This window comes from Erpetoichthys calabaricus, chromosome 9 (genome assembly GCF_900747795.2).
Source record: "Erpetoichthys calabaricus chromosome 9, fErpCal1.3, whole genome shotgun sequence".
NCBI classification, from domain to species: domain Eukaryota; kingdom Metazoa; phylum Chordata; class Cladistia; order Polypteriformes; family Polypteridae; genus Erpetoichthys; species Erpetoichthys calabaricus.
The window spans coordinates 13,671,247-13,684,948 of record NC_041402.2 but is presented as its reverse complement, the minus strand read 5'-3'; the positions used below and the strand labels follow the sequence as shown (position 1 = coordinate 13,684,948).

Genomic DNA, 13,702 nt, shown 5'->3' with positions numbered 1-13,702 from the left:
AACATGAATGTGAAACTAGATAGTAACGGAGAAAGGAAAAAGAAATTTAATTCTGCACCAGTGGTTCTTTAATGTTTTCATCTGAGAAGACAAATAAGTAAACCAGTGCCAAACTGGGAGAAAATAAGAGAATTATTATTACTATTATAAGAGCAGACAGACGGACGGACGGACAGACAGACAGGCAGGCACTTTATTAATCCCAAGGGGAAATTCACATACTCCAGCAGCATATTGATAAAAAACAATATTAAATTAAAGAGGTACAATGCCCATATAATTAAAAACGGTAAATAATGATGTTTCCATTCAACCACATTTCTCACATGAATATTATTAAAATTGTAAAGTGAAAGGAAAATGTATTTCTAATAAACAATAATAATCATTCATAACAGGGGAATCAGTACCTGTTATATATCATTACTAGTATAAATGCTCAGTATAATCTTTAGTAAACCTGAGAGAAATACATTCTTCTTTATAATGGGGTGCGACACAAGTTTTGAAAATATTAATGGTCACTTAACGTAGTTGCTTGACCTGTTGCAGATATCTGGGTTGTTTTGACTTTTGCGAGAAATAAAGCAGTCAAAAAATAGTTAATTTTTTGTATTTACGATGTCTTAAATGACACTTCTTTAAAATAAAGTTTTATTATTTATTAATTAATTCTTCTCAATAAATTTGCAAATAGTTCAGTTTATCCTATATTGAATCATGTAGTTAAATTATTCCATAAATTCTATGCTTTGTTTCTGTTTTATACAGGTGACAGGCAATGGGGCACCAAGTCCATGGCCACTGCAACTTTATCTAGCTTAGCATACAACACTGGCACAACACTATATATTCACCCACCTTACTCACTCACCTCCCCATAAAACCCTGAAAATCATCAGATTTTTGTGCAGCAACATTTATTTTATTTGAATATTTCAAACTAGTTCTACAGTCCATTCTTCTCACAAGTGTGTATGTGTCATTGTGTCCAGTGGAGGGAGGGCAACCAGCTGGCCTAGGTCATTCCAACAGTGGCCGCCAGAGGTTTATTTTTCTCCTACTGCACCAATCTTAGGAGCTTTTTGTTTTCTTCTCCTCCATGTCAGCTGGTCAACTAATTACACTCAGGAGTCAAAAACTCCACTTAAATGCTAAATCAACCAAAACTGCTATAGACCGTTTAATTTGCTTTTGTATGTTTTCATGAAATTTAATTACATCAAACTGTCTCAACATAATGTGTTCAAATGCACACATGCCTAAATCAAATGCAGATATACTTTATATTTATTTTTTATGTATATGTAAATTAAAGGTGATTGTTCTTGTGCCATCTTTTTGTAAAAGTCTTTTAATTAAAAAACAATATGAACCTGTTTCTGATAAAAGTGAAAGTTTGTTTTACACTTTAGTGTTTAAGTTTTCTGCGGTGGACTGGCGCCCTGTCCTGGGTTTGTTCTTGCCTTGTGCCCTGTGTTGGCTGGGATTGGCTCCAGCAGACCCCCGTGACCCTGTAGTTCGGATATAGCGGGTTGGATAATGGATGGATGTTTAAGTTTTGTTTAACAATGCCCAGGTTGATTTTCCATTTACTATACTTATATTTATTAGAAATTGTCGTAATAATAATTAATGATAATATCCAAGTAACTATGGTGTATGTTTATTGTTTATGTTGATTTATCTGTGGAAAGCACCTTGAGTTGTATGTAAATATATGATAAGGTGCTATACAAATAAAGTTATTATTATTATTATTATTAATTATTACCCTCCTCCTAAACTCAAAATTCATTCACGTCTTTGTTTGTAAATTCTGAATGTGTCACAGGTTATGACAGGAGAATATTTATTACATTTCTGAACCATTGAAATGAAAGGTCTCTGTAATGCGTCAATGGCGTAATTCAAAGGCTACATCTCAGATTGCATACGAAATAAACAGTATGCTAAATAGAGCTTGCTATATTACTCAGCACAGAATTTGCACTTAGACAAACAGTGAGAATTTTACTAGGCAATCATATGGTGACCCACAACAAACATTTGGGTTGCGACCCACAGTTTAAGAAAGTGTTTTATACAGATTATACAAGGTCTTGGCCAGCTAATATGCAGATTCTTTCTAAGACACCCCAAAAAAGCACCACATTATGACAAGACACAAACAAACATATCGTGACAAAAGTATTTCTATTGCTTTTTTTTTTTTTTATTTGTAACTTTGGTTTAACACTACAATTTACTTCCTTGAGCAGTTTCCACACCTAAATCTCTGTTACATGCTAAGAAAAGCAACTTATTTGAAAATTTAAAAAGAAGCGGGACCTTTTCAACTTATTCCACAGTCTTTACTTAATCTCTGAGAATTCTAATTTGGAATCGCACAACTTGAGAGCCTTGATAATAAATAACTATTTGTGCTTATGGCTTCACAGACTTTAAATATTTATAAATTCATCTCTTTAGCTAATTTTACTTCTTTGCAGAGCTAGCCAGAATCATATGAGCAATTAAAGTTTGGGGCAAAAACCAGTATTTTAATGAGATGTCAACCCCCCCAACCCCCCCCCCCCCCCAACTGGATTTCAACAGCCCTAATTAACACCAGGGTGAGCTTGTGGGCCTAGAGATAAAATCTGCTCCTTTAATAACAATGACCAAAAACATATTGTCTAGTACGCATAAACATGTGCAAATAGCTGCAAGTTATTTAGGACAATATATTTATGCTACCTGTGCTGCAGCTAAATTAATTCATTCAGACAATTACAATGTGTGATTACCAATCTAATTAAAGATCATGTCAGGCTGAATTAATCAGCCACAGTGTTTGTTAATTTGTAATTAGCGTCTACTCTGTAATTGTAGGTTTTATGCACAGGCTTTTTAACCTATTAGCGCGCCCACACAGAGAGCCCATTTCTTGTATATTCATACAGAAGTAGCCAAAAACAATTTATTAAATGAAAAGTACTTATCAAAGGACCCTTTTCCCCAATAAAGGCATGGTTCATTTGTCTGCACCTGTGTTTCCTGCAGCACGATTTGGCTAGTTTAATTCCAGCTATTGTGCAATAAAAAGCAGCACAAAAATCAAAAAAATCTAATCTTAAATCAAATCCCCCCAACCAAAAAAACACACACACACACACAACTTGTAGCCTGCACAGTGGTCCTGCAGACATGCACCTGAAGAGAAGCTGGCAGCAGTGGCCTTCATGTGTTAATTACACATGCGATGCCTATTATGCAAAGAAAAGGCACCTGCTGGCAGTGAAAATGAATAGAATCTGTCCTTCCTGTGCAGTGAGTAAATTGAAGGCTCATTTCGACTGGAGATAATAGTTTTCAGATTGCATTTTCATGTATACTCGAGATGGGGATGTACTTAACATTTAAATCATCCACAGGGGAATGAGCCTTCTTCAAATTTAAATGTTTCGAGCTCCTAGCACTTCACTTAAAACTCTGGCTATCCCTGCTGACTCCTATATTCAGCTACTCAGTAGAGGTTGTTAGTTATGTGTGGAGAGGTTACAGGGAATTCTGTGCTGTAATCAAATTATCATCCCCAGATTACTTCTTTGGAGTGAATTCATCTCCCCTCTAAAAACAGCATTATGTGCAACAGTTTAATTAAAAAAAAAAAAAAAAAAAATTCAAGAAGATATAAGGAGACCTCAAGAAAAAATACATCCCCAAAGACAGCTCACAGGGGCCATTACACTTAAGGGCAATCAAATGAACCTGGGTGGAACAGTAGCAAACTTTATTACAACTTTGGAGAACCCACTAAATCTGTTCATGGAACACAAAATATTTTCCTGGGGGATGTTAGGGATATTTCAGTGGTAAATATGGGCAGATGATCGAATATCACTGCTCTGTGTATCGACTTCTTGACTACAGTATCTTGAAGGGCTTTTTCCACATTAGGAAAAAAGTGCAGAAGAAACACAAGCATGTATGGATAGTTGAAAAAATAACTATGTATAAATTAAATATGTAAAAAAATATTTAGTAAGGATTGATAAATCTTGACCTTTGCTCATTAGAACACAGACTGACCATAAAATGGCTACAGTACAAAGGACACTGCCTAAAATGCCATGAAAGAAGGAAAAAGACTAAGGGGTGAAGGTAAAAATGGGTATAATTTTTTGATTTCTCCATTAGTGAGAAGCCTCAGGTTTTAAACCTACAGGATGGCACCAGAGTACTGAGTTGTATAAAACACATTTTTGCAAGCAGTCTACCCATTGGGCTTCCTAAAGTGTTTGTTTTTCTCTCCTCAAGTGACATTTTTTAAATGCTATTATTATTATTATTATCATTACTACTATAACTTCAGTAGCATATTACTAGTATCTATTTTTATTCATCTTTTAAAACATATTAACACATCTAGTATTTCATTTTTTCTTTGTATAGAAGATCAAGCTACATGCAATTTATGTAATTCATCCATCCATCCACTTATTTTCTACTGCTCACTTGATCCAGGTCGTGGGACCAGCAGACTAAGCAATGACGCCCAGATGTCCTTTTTTCCCACCACTTCCTGATACTGTAGCATTCCGAGGCCAGCTGAGAGAGAAAATGAGAAAAATAAACCTTTGCAGGCATCCAGGAGGCATCCTAATCAGATGCCTAAATACCCTCAACTTTGAGCTCCTCCCAAATGTCTGCATTCCCTACCCTATCTCTAAGGCCGAGTCTAGGCACCCTGCAAAGGAAACCAATTTCTGCCACCTCCATCCACAATGTACTTCTTTTGGACACTACCCACAGCTAGTCATCACAGGTGAGGGAAGAAAAATAAATTGACTGGTAAATCGAAAGCATCGCCTTTTGTTTCAGCTCCATCTTTATCACGTCTGCTTAACTGCAGACACTGAATGAAAGTATGGAATGTACTATATAAAAAAATGATTATAAACATTATTTATAATATATTATTATTGCAACTGTGTTCATTGCAACAGCTTTGCTTTGTTAATTGTTTACAATCCTCTCTTTTATTAATATCTCCTCTGGGTATACATAGCCCAGATAAATTTTCAGTGATAATATAATATAAATATGTTATAATAATTATTATAATACTGGCGTCCTTCAAAATCTGCAATAAGATGCTGCAGATGTTCTATCAGACGGTTGTGGCGAGCGCCCTCTTCTACGCGGTGGTGTGCTGGGGAGGCAGCATTAAGAAGAAGGACGCATCACGCCTGGACAAACTGGTGAGGAAAGCAGGCTCTATTGTAGGCATGGAGCTGGACAGTTTGACATCTGTGGCAGAGCGATGGGCGCTGAGCAGGCTCCTGTCAATCAAGGAGAATCCACTTCATCCACTAAACAGTGTCATCTCCAGACAGAGAAGCAGCTTCAGCGACAGACTACTGTCACTGTCCTGCTCCACTAACAGACTGAGGAGATCGTTCCTCCCCCAAACTATGCGACTCTTCAATTCCACCCGGGGGGATAAACGTTAACATTATTCAAAGTTATTGTCTGTTTTTACCTGCATTTTTATTACTCTTTAATTTAATATTGTTTTTTGTTATAGTATGCTGCTGCTGGAGTGTGTGAATTTCCCCTTGGGATTAATAAAGTATCTATCTATCTATCTATCTATCGTGTTTCTAACATTCTTCTTAATTTTCACAAAATTCTCAGTTTTCTTCATTTTCACAGCAGCAGCCCTTGCCTAACTCCTAAAGATAATTTCTGATTAAACTGACTTCAGTTGATACAGGTATGAGATTTAACAATACATTTGAGGATGGGTAGGATCAACTGAGGAAGAAGAGGCATTTAACAGTTTCAGATTGTTACTAGATCTAATGTTCAAAATAATGTTATTTATCCTCATTATTTAACTACTTTCTAATTACACCGGCACTGAAAAAGAAATATTAATGGAATACCATCGAAACAAAATTAATGGGAGGGCATAATATTTTGTTATAACGAATATGGGGAAAACACATGTACTACAGTGACTGGAGTAACCAGCGATTCGCCATATCTAAAGGCAATGGCGCAAGTACAGCTCCAAAGGTGATCTGCTGCGTCTGGTAAACAGTAAACCAAAGGCAAAATAATTGGTTGTCTTCTGCAGAATCAGGATTACCGTGTGACGTGTTTGTTGCACGACATTTATAACATTTATCACCAGGTTTTGACCTGTTCTTTTTCACACTCTCCTGGTCTGCCTCAGCAGTGATTCTGAGACACGGGTGTTCTTCTAGTCTGAAGATGAGAGCTAAAGCAAAACGACGGTACGTGTTGTGGCTCGTATCCTGAGTGCTGAAGTAACAGATGCTACTTTGAATGAAGTCTTCAGAACTGTACCTGTCTATTTTTTGCATCACATTATTTTCTTCATTGGCCATTTTTGGTTGAAAAAGCATTTTGTAATATGGAAATTTACATTTTGTTAAAGCAAAATCTGTTAAATATGGTGTTGTATGAATGTTTGTCCAGGTCTGCAAAAAGTGTTTGTTATTCTGAAAATTGTTACTTCGGTATTCGCTATAATGTGATTTGACCTGTATATTGTGTTACTAGTAGAATTTTTTTAGGATGCATTATGACTGCTTTGAGGATGACATGGCATCCGTTGTCCTGGGTTTGAATCCTGCACCAAATTGATTTGTGTACAGCAAGTCCATATGTTCATCCATTGTCTGGGTTTGCCATTTTTTCTGGATACTCTGTTTTTATCTGCTAAATCCCCAAAGGTGTGTGTGAAGGTAACCTGCAATTGAAAAATTAGCCCTGCATGAATTTTCCTGTATGTGTGAATGAAGATGGGCAGGAGCATCACGCAGACTTGTTTGAGCCTTATACTAAGCCAAGTACTGCTAGGATAAGCTCCAGCCACTGAATTAAATGGAGTTTAACCTCCTTAGCATTAGATCCAAGTATCACTCAGGCTGTGAAAAAAAGTGTTAAAACAATTAGTACTGAGTGCTACTTGGGTACCTGTAAAGACTCATCTTGCATTAGTGTTAATAGTATTACTCGGGCAATGGTGAAGATGCATCTTCTCCTAGCCTCATAATGCCATCTTGAAGAAAAGTTTTTCAGCAGCCCAAGTGTTGCATGCTCTCGACAGTGATACGAGCAGTGATGTTGAGGAGCTTCTCGTCAGCAGTGATGACAAAGTGATTCTGTCTTCAGGCAGTGAAATTGAAATGAAGGAATAAAAGTGAACTATGACAGCCAAGATCTACTTATTTACTTACTTACTTGAAGTTGTTTCTTGATGACGATGTGATTGAAACAATTGTTGTTAAGATAAACCATTATGCTGAACAGTGTGGGGTAAATGACCGTACACCTAAGCAGTTTTCCAGTTTAAAGATACACCACACAAAAGACATACTATGACAGTATATACAGTATTAGCATCATTATTATGCATTTCATATGATCATTAATCCATCCATCCATCCATTTTCCAACCCGCTGAATCCTAACACAGGGTCACGGGGGTCTGCTGGAGCCAATCCCAGCCAACACAGGGCACAAGGCAGGGAACCAATCCCGGGCAGGGTGCCAACCCACCGCAGGACACACACAAACACACCCACACACCAAGCACACACTAGGGCCAATTTAGAATCACCAATCCACCTAACCTGCATGTCTTTGGACTGTGGGAGGAAACCGGAGCGCCCGGAGGAAACCCACGCAGACACGGGGAGAACATGCAAACTCCACGCAGGGAGGACCCGGGAAGCGAACCCGGGTCTCCTAACTGCGAGGCAGCAGCGCTACCACTGCGCCACCGTGCCGCCCTGATCATTAATCATTATTATTATTATTTGTATCATTATTACACTTTTTACATTTCTAAATTTGTATGTTTAGTGTTTTGAATGTTGTGCAGTAGAAAGATGTGATTTAATAAAAATGCCATTTTTCAAGGCAAAAAATGCAATGCTTTTTACATGTTTTTTTGAGAAAAAATTTAACTTTGAGGTTAAAATTAAATGTAGTGAATATTATGTATGTAACACTCCATTCCCTGTTGTACACTTTCTTGACTGATTTTCTTACATAACAAATACATAAAAGGTATATGTGAACACTTCAAGGTAATAACTCATCACAAAAAGTATAGAAAAAACTGCAACCTAACAGCCTTTGCAGCTTTCTTAATGTGCATATAAATTTTTAGTATTCTTTTGTGAAGCATTATAGAACAGACAAAAGAGCACATTCATATATCAAAAGGTCAACATGGCAAACAAAAGCTTACTCCCATTATGCACACATACACAAGCAAACATACGTACACCATATGTAGACTTAATCAAAAAAGTACTGACTTTATTGGGACTTTCAACCAGTAAATCTCTTTTTAGAGAGATAGAGATAGATACTAGCTGGAAAAAAATCTATGTAAAGTGAAACTGACAATATTTGATGAGCTATCAAAATTCTGATCCAACTAAAAAGTTTTGACTGCTTTATATCTGTGGAAGCAACACCAATCTACAATGCAAAAATCAAAAACACAGATTGATGAAGTCAAAGTAATTGTAATGTATCCAAACACAGACGATCACAAAATGTAAACATTATTTATCCAGAACCAACAGATCAAATGTAGCCAGCTTATGATTTAAATCTACATTCTTATTTTCCTAATACATCTGTAATGAAACTCCAAGCCATTCTTGCAAATGAGTATCTATTATATGTATACTCCAGTTATTACATTGAAAAAAAAGGTCCTCTGCAAAGTCCTAATTTCTAGGACTTGGTATTTTTTTTTACTAAATATCTGATCAAATGAAATCTGCAATAGTAGTAACTAACCAAGATACTTTTATTTACTCACACAACCAAAAACATTTTTTTTGGTTAATCAAATGAGATTTGCAACTGTTAAGTTCTACATATCTCATATTTCTTTATCTGAAAAGAGCCTATTTGGTAGAGAAATTTTCATGTTTATAATGTAATCGATTCAATCAGCCGAATGGATAGATATGAAAGGCACTATATGACAGACAGACATACATACTAGTGGCCATTTAAAAAATTGATACTTTTTAGTTGCTGATTTTGGAAAAATACTGCCATATATTACAAAGGGTTTTCTGTTTTGCTTTTTTTACTTTTCATGCACCTTGATGGTCAAAGACCACTACACTTTTCTACACTTTGCTACACATCACTGTATTTACCTCAGATTAAAACTTTTTTATTTCATTATTATACAAACACTCTTTGACAGTGAATAAAATAATCATTACTTTTCATTCACTCTCGGCAGCGCCTGTCTGTTAAAGCATCAGAGTTTAGGAGAGGCAGAATTATCTTTAGTATAGATTGAGCTGCTCCTCTAACATCATCTCTCAATCTTCTGAGCGAGAAACATCATGTCCGCCAACAGCTGAAGATAACCCACAAAATCTCTTTGCTTTTAGCAATTTGCTCTGGTCAGCAATTCATATTCCCTGTTATGCTGATCCTGAATTTGATTTCATCTGACATTAATAAAAAAAAAATATATATAAACATTTAGGGTTCGTTGCTGTTGTGCTACCTAAAATGTTGCTGCCTACAGCATAAACAGTAGCTGGCAAAGGGTATACAAACTGTCAGAGGTATTGCTGATGCTTCATTCAATATCACAGTGAAGACTGTAAAAAGATACTAGAATGCTGAAAGCTGCCTACAAATTTTCTAAATAAATATTGACTTCTAAATGGTATGAACAAGTTGCTGGCAATGTTCGATGAGACAGATTTAACCTTTAACCTTAAATCAATTTTGAGACCATTTTTCAAAACAAAATCAACAGAAGTCATTAAATTAGGTTCCTCTAATTTTCTGAGTACTCTATGCAGAACAGAATAGTCACAAAGAAAAAACAATGAAAAGTTAAGGTACAGGAAGAAATTTAAATGAAAAAGCATTGTCTTTGTATTATTCAAGACAGATATTTCCAAACTTGTTAATGTAATCCAAGAAAAAGTTTAGGTGTGCAGCTAATTCCTTCGCTTTATCATCATTCAAAAACTCAGTTTTCAGAGGTGGACTGAAAAAATATTGGCCAGTAGAGTTAAAAAGGGGCATTTATGTGAAGCTAACATGTCTTTCCAATATATCTGAGATGGGTTTAAAGATTTACAAATACATTGTGTTTACTTTTAAATGTGGCTTTGGATTAGTAAAATAACTGAGAAGAAAAAAAATTACAATAGTTTTTTCTGTTATTATTTTTTAATCTAAGTCATACAGTAAAATATTAAATCTTGAAAAAATAAAGCCGAAAAATACTTAATACATCATCAAGCTTACTTAATCTAATTAAGGGTCACAAGTGCTTTGAGTTTCACAGTGGAGCACAGTAGTCTCGATAGTTTTGAAATGGAAGAAGTTTGGAACCACCTAAACTCTTCCTATCGTTGGTAGCTCCAGTCAAAAGAAGGGCCTTGGTTAGGGAGGTGGCAAATAAACCTAATGATCACTCTAACAAAGCTTCAGAAGTCCTCCACTGAAATGGGAGAACCTGTCAGAAGGACATCAATCCTTTTTGGTAGACTGAAAAGATGGAAGCTACTCTTGAATAAAAGGTATATGACAACCCACTAGGAATTAATCAAATGGCATGTAAAGGACTCTGAAAGAATAAGATGAAAAAACCTGTCAGAATGACAACTGTCTCAGCAGCAATCAGATGTTTATGGCTGAGAAGCTAACTTCCACTTGGTGTTTGCCAAACAGCATTTAAAGGACTCTGTCAGATCTGATCTGATGAGACAAACTGAACTCTTTGGGTAGAACTTCATGTACCATGTCTGGCAAAGGCTATTTATTGTTCATGACCTACGTATCACTTCGGTAGCAGCATCATGCTAAGGGGGTGCTTCACAGTGACAGGGATAACTGGAGACTGGTCAAAATAGAGGGGCAAATGAATGCAGCCAAATGCATGGAGGTCCTTGAAGAAAACCTGCTCTGGTTGCATACCACCTCAAACTGGAACAACAGTTCATATTTCAGCAAGACAATGACACAAAGCATACAGCCAAGACAACACTTTAATGGCTTTGCAAGAAGTCTCTGACTGTCCTTGACTGGCCCAACAAAGCCCAGACTTAAAACTCCATGGGAGATCCGTGGAGAGACTTGATGATGGCAGTTTACAGATGCTCCCCACCAAATCTAACAGAAGTTGAGAAGATCTATCAGGAAGAATGGGATAAACTGCCCAAATCCCAGTGTACAACACTTGTAGAAACTTAACCAAGAAGAATTGAAGCTGGAATTGCTGCCAAAGAGTCATCTACAAAAGTACTAAATTAATGGTCTAAACCAGGGGTAGGCAACGTCGGTCCTGGAGTGCCACAGTATGTGCAGGTTTTTGTTCCAACCCAGTTCCTTAACGAGAACTCAATTATTGCTGATGAAGCACATATTGCTTAAGTGACATTTTAATGCTTCATTTTAGTGGTCTCGCTTGTTAAGGTTCTCCAACCTTAATTGCTTATTTCAATCTTAAACTGCTGCATTCAGTGTTTTAATTGCTCCTTATTAGCAATAAGATGTAAAACAGGGGTAGGCAATGTCGGTCCTGGTGAGCCGCAGTGGCTACAGGTTTTCATTCAACCCAATTGCTTAATTAGAAACCAATCATTGCCAATCTCAGACCTTATTTAATTTTATGGCTTGTTAGTCTGTGCAATGTAAGGCTTTTATATCGTAGATTTTTTTCCTTTCCAAGGATATCATCCAAATGATTTGAAGCCTAAAACAGATCATTTTCAGTCTGTCACATTATTCTATTAAGTGTTTTATTAAATCAAACCGTGCATGATGAACACACACAGATGTAATTGGAAAAAAGCTAGCTGGAGAACTGCTGGCTGCTTTGTCTTATACATCTTATTGCTAATAAGGAGCAATTAAAACACTGAATGCAGCAGTTTAAGATTGAAATAAGCAATTAAGGTTGGAGAACCTTAACAAGCGAGACCACTAAAATGAAGCATTAAAATGTCACTTAAGCAATATGTGCTTCATCAGCAATAATTGAGTTCTCGTTAAGAAACTGGGTTGGAACAAAAACCTGCACATACTGTGGCACTCCAGGACCGACGTTACCTACCCCTGGTCTAAACACTTATATGAATGAGTGATTCCAGCTTTAAATGTTTAATAAATTTGCAAACCTTTCCGAAGACATGTTTTCACTCATTAATTATGGATTATTAAGTGTGAATTGATGGGCAAAAATGGCATGTTTATATGAGGGCAATCCCAAAAGTAAGGTCTCCTATTATTTTAGAAATACAAACAACCGTTTATTTTCTATAATGTTACATCATTTTAAAGGTTAAAGACTTATTTGTTTTTCTACATAATCGCCATTTCGGTTGATGCATTTTTGTAGACGCTGTGGTAGTTTTAGAATGCCCATGTCATACCAGCTCGCCACCATTTCCTTCAGGAAGCGTTGAACCTCATCTTTCACCTCTTCGTCAGAGCAGAATCTCCTTCCGGACAAATGTCCTTTCAACTTAGGGAACAGGTGGTAGTCACTGGGTGCCAAGTCCGGACTATAGGGTGGGTGGGTGATGAAGTTCCAACCGCCGATCTTTACGCATGTTTTCCTCAACCTTCGCGACTGTCTCGTTGGAAATTGACGGTCTCCTGCGCGAACTTCGCACTTGGCGGTAGCGTTCAACGGGAGCTCCATTTTCAAGGGCTGCCAAGCCAAGATTGAGCATCCCAGCGAAGCCGCACATGCTTGTTTGGGAGTGGAGGAAGCACCAATCACAACAGTGTTGCCAACAGCCGTACAAACAGTTTCTCTACATCCCCACCACTTTGGAGACCTTACTTTTGGGATTGCCCTCGTAATTAAATAAACACAATAAAGTGTGCATAAAGTGAGGGGATCGCCCTGTGCTACTCTCAGGTCTAACTGCATATTGCCTTCACACAAAGTGCACGTGGCCATTTTGTACTTATGACTTAACAAATGCTTTAAATGTGAAAGAGGCAATCTGGTAAAGTTTCCAAGATACTGGACTTCACTACACATAGTTTTTGGGTTAAATGTTTTGAAACCTATTTATTGAACCTGAGAAAATCACATCACAAGCCTAGGCTACAATTATACTATAAAAGACAGACAACGAAAGCAAGAATAAATAGGTTAAGGCTTATTTGACAATGAAAAGAAATACAATTTGTTTCTTCACAGGTCGAGTCATTTATTTATTTTTGAAAATTGCATATTATAACTGACAAAATTATATCTTTGTTTTATAGTAGACTTGATTTTTTTTCATAAATGTAATATATTTTCTGCCACTCCCTTGTTTGTTAATTGTTTATGTTTTTTGTATTACTTGTAATTTAGGCACAGCCCTATTCCTCACGTCTGTTCAATTACAGCTTTTAGGTATAACCTACAGAGTCCCATATATTCCTAACATTTATCTTAATTCTACCTTATCTTGTTTGGTGCGCTATTGATTCTCCTTGGTCTTTAATTTTTTTGCTTTGTCCCTTGGATTTTCATTTTTTTTGGCATTGTTAACTTGGGTTATTGTTTGAGATTTGTTAAATAAAGGGCTTTATGATTCTCTTTAATAGGACTGGTTTTTCAGAGTGCAGGCCGTCAGTCTGAATGTGAGTTATTGGGTAGAAACTTTTTTGAGTT

The 13,702-nt window shown here is 36.6% G+C and overlaps 1 protein-coding gene across 6 annotated transcripts in view; it reads right to left on the bottom strand.

Moving 5' to 3' along the window:
- dennd1a (DENN/MADD domain containing 1A) overlaps positions 1-13,702 on the bottom strand; it is a 1,314,459-nt gene that overhangs the window by 596,563 nt on the left and 704,194 nt on the right. The window lies entirely within an intron of this gene.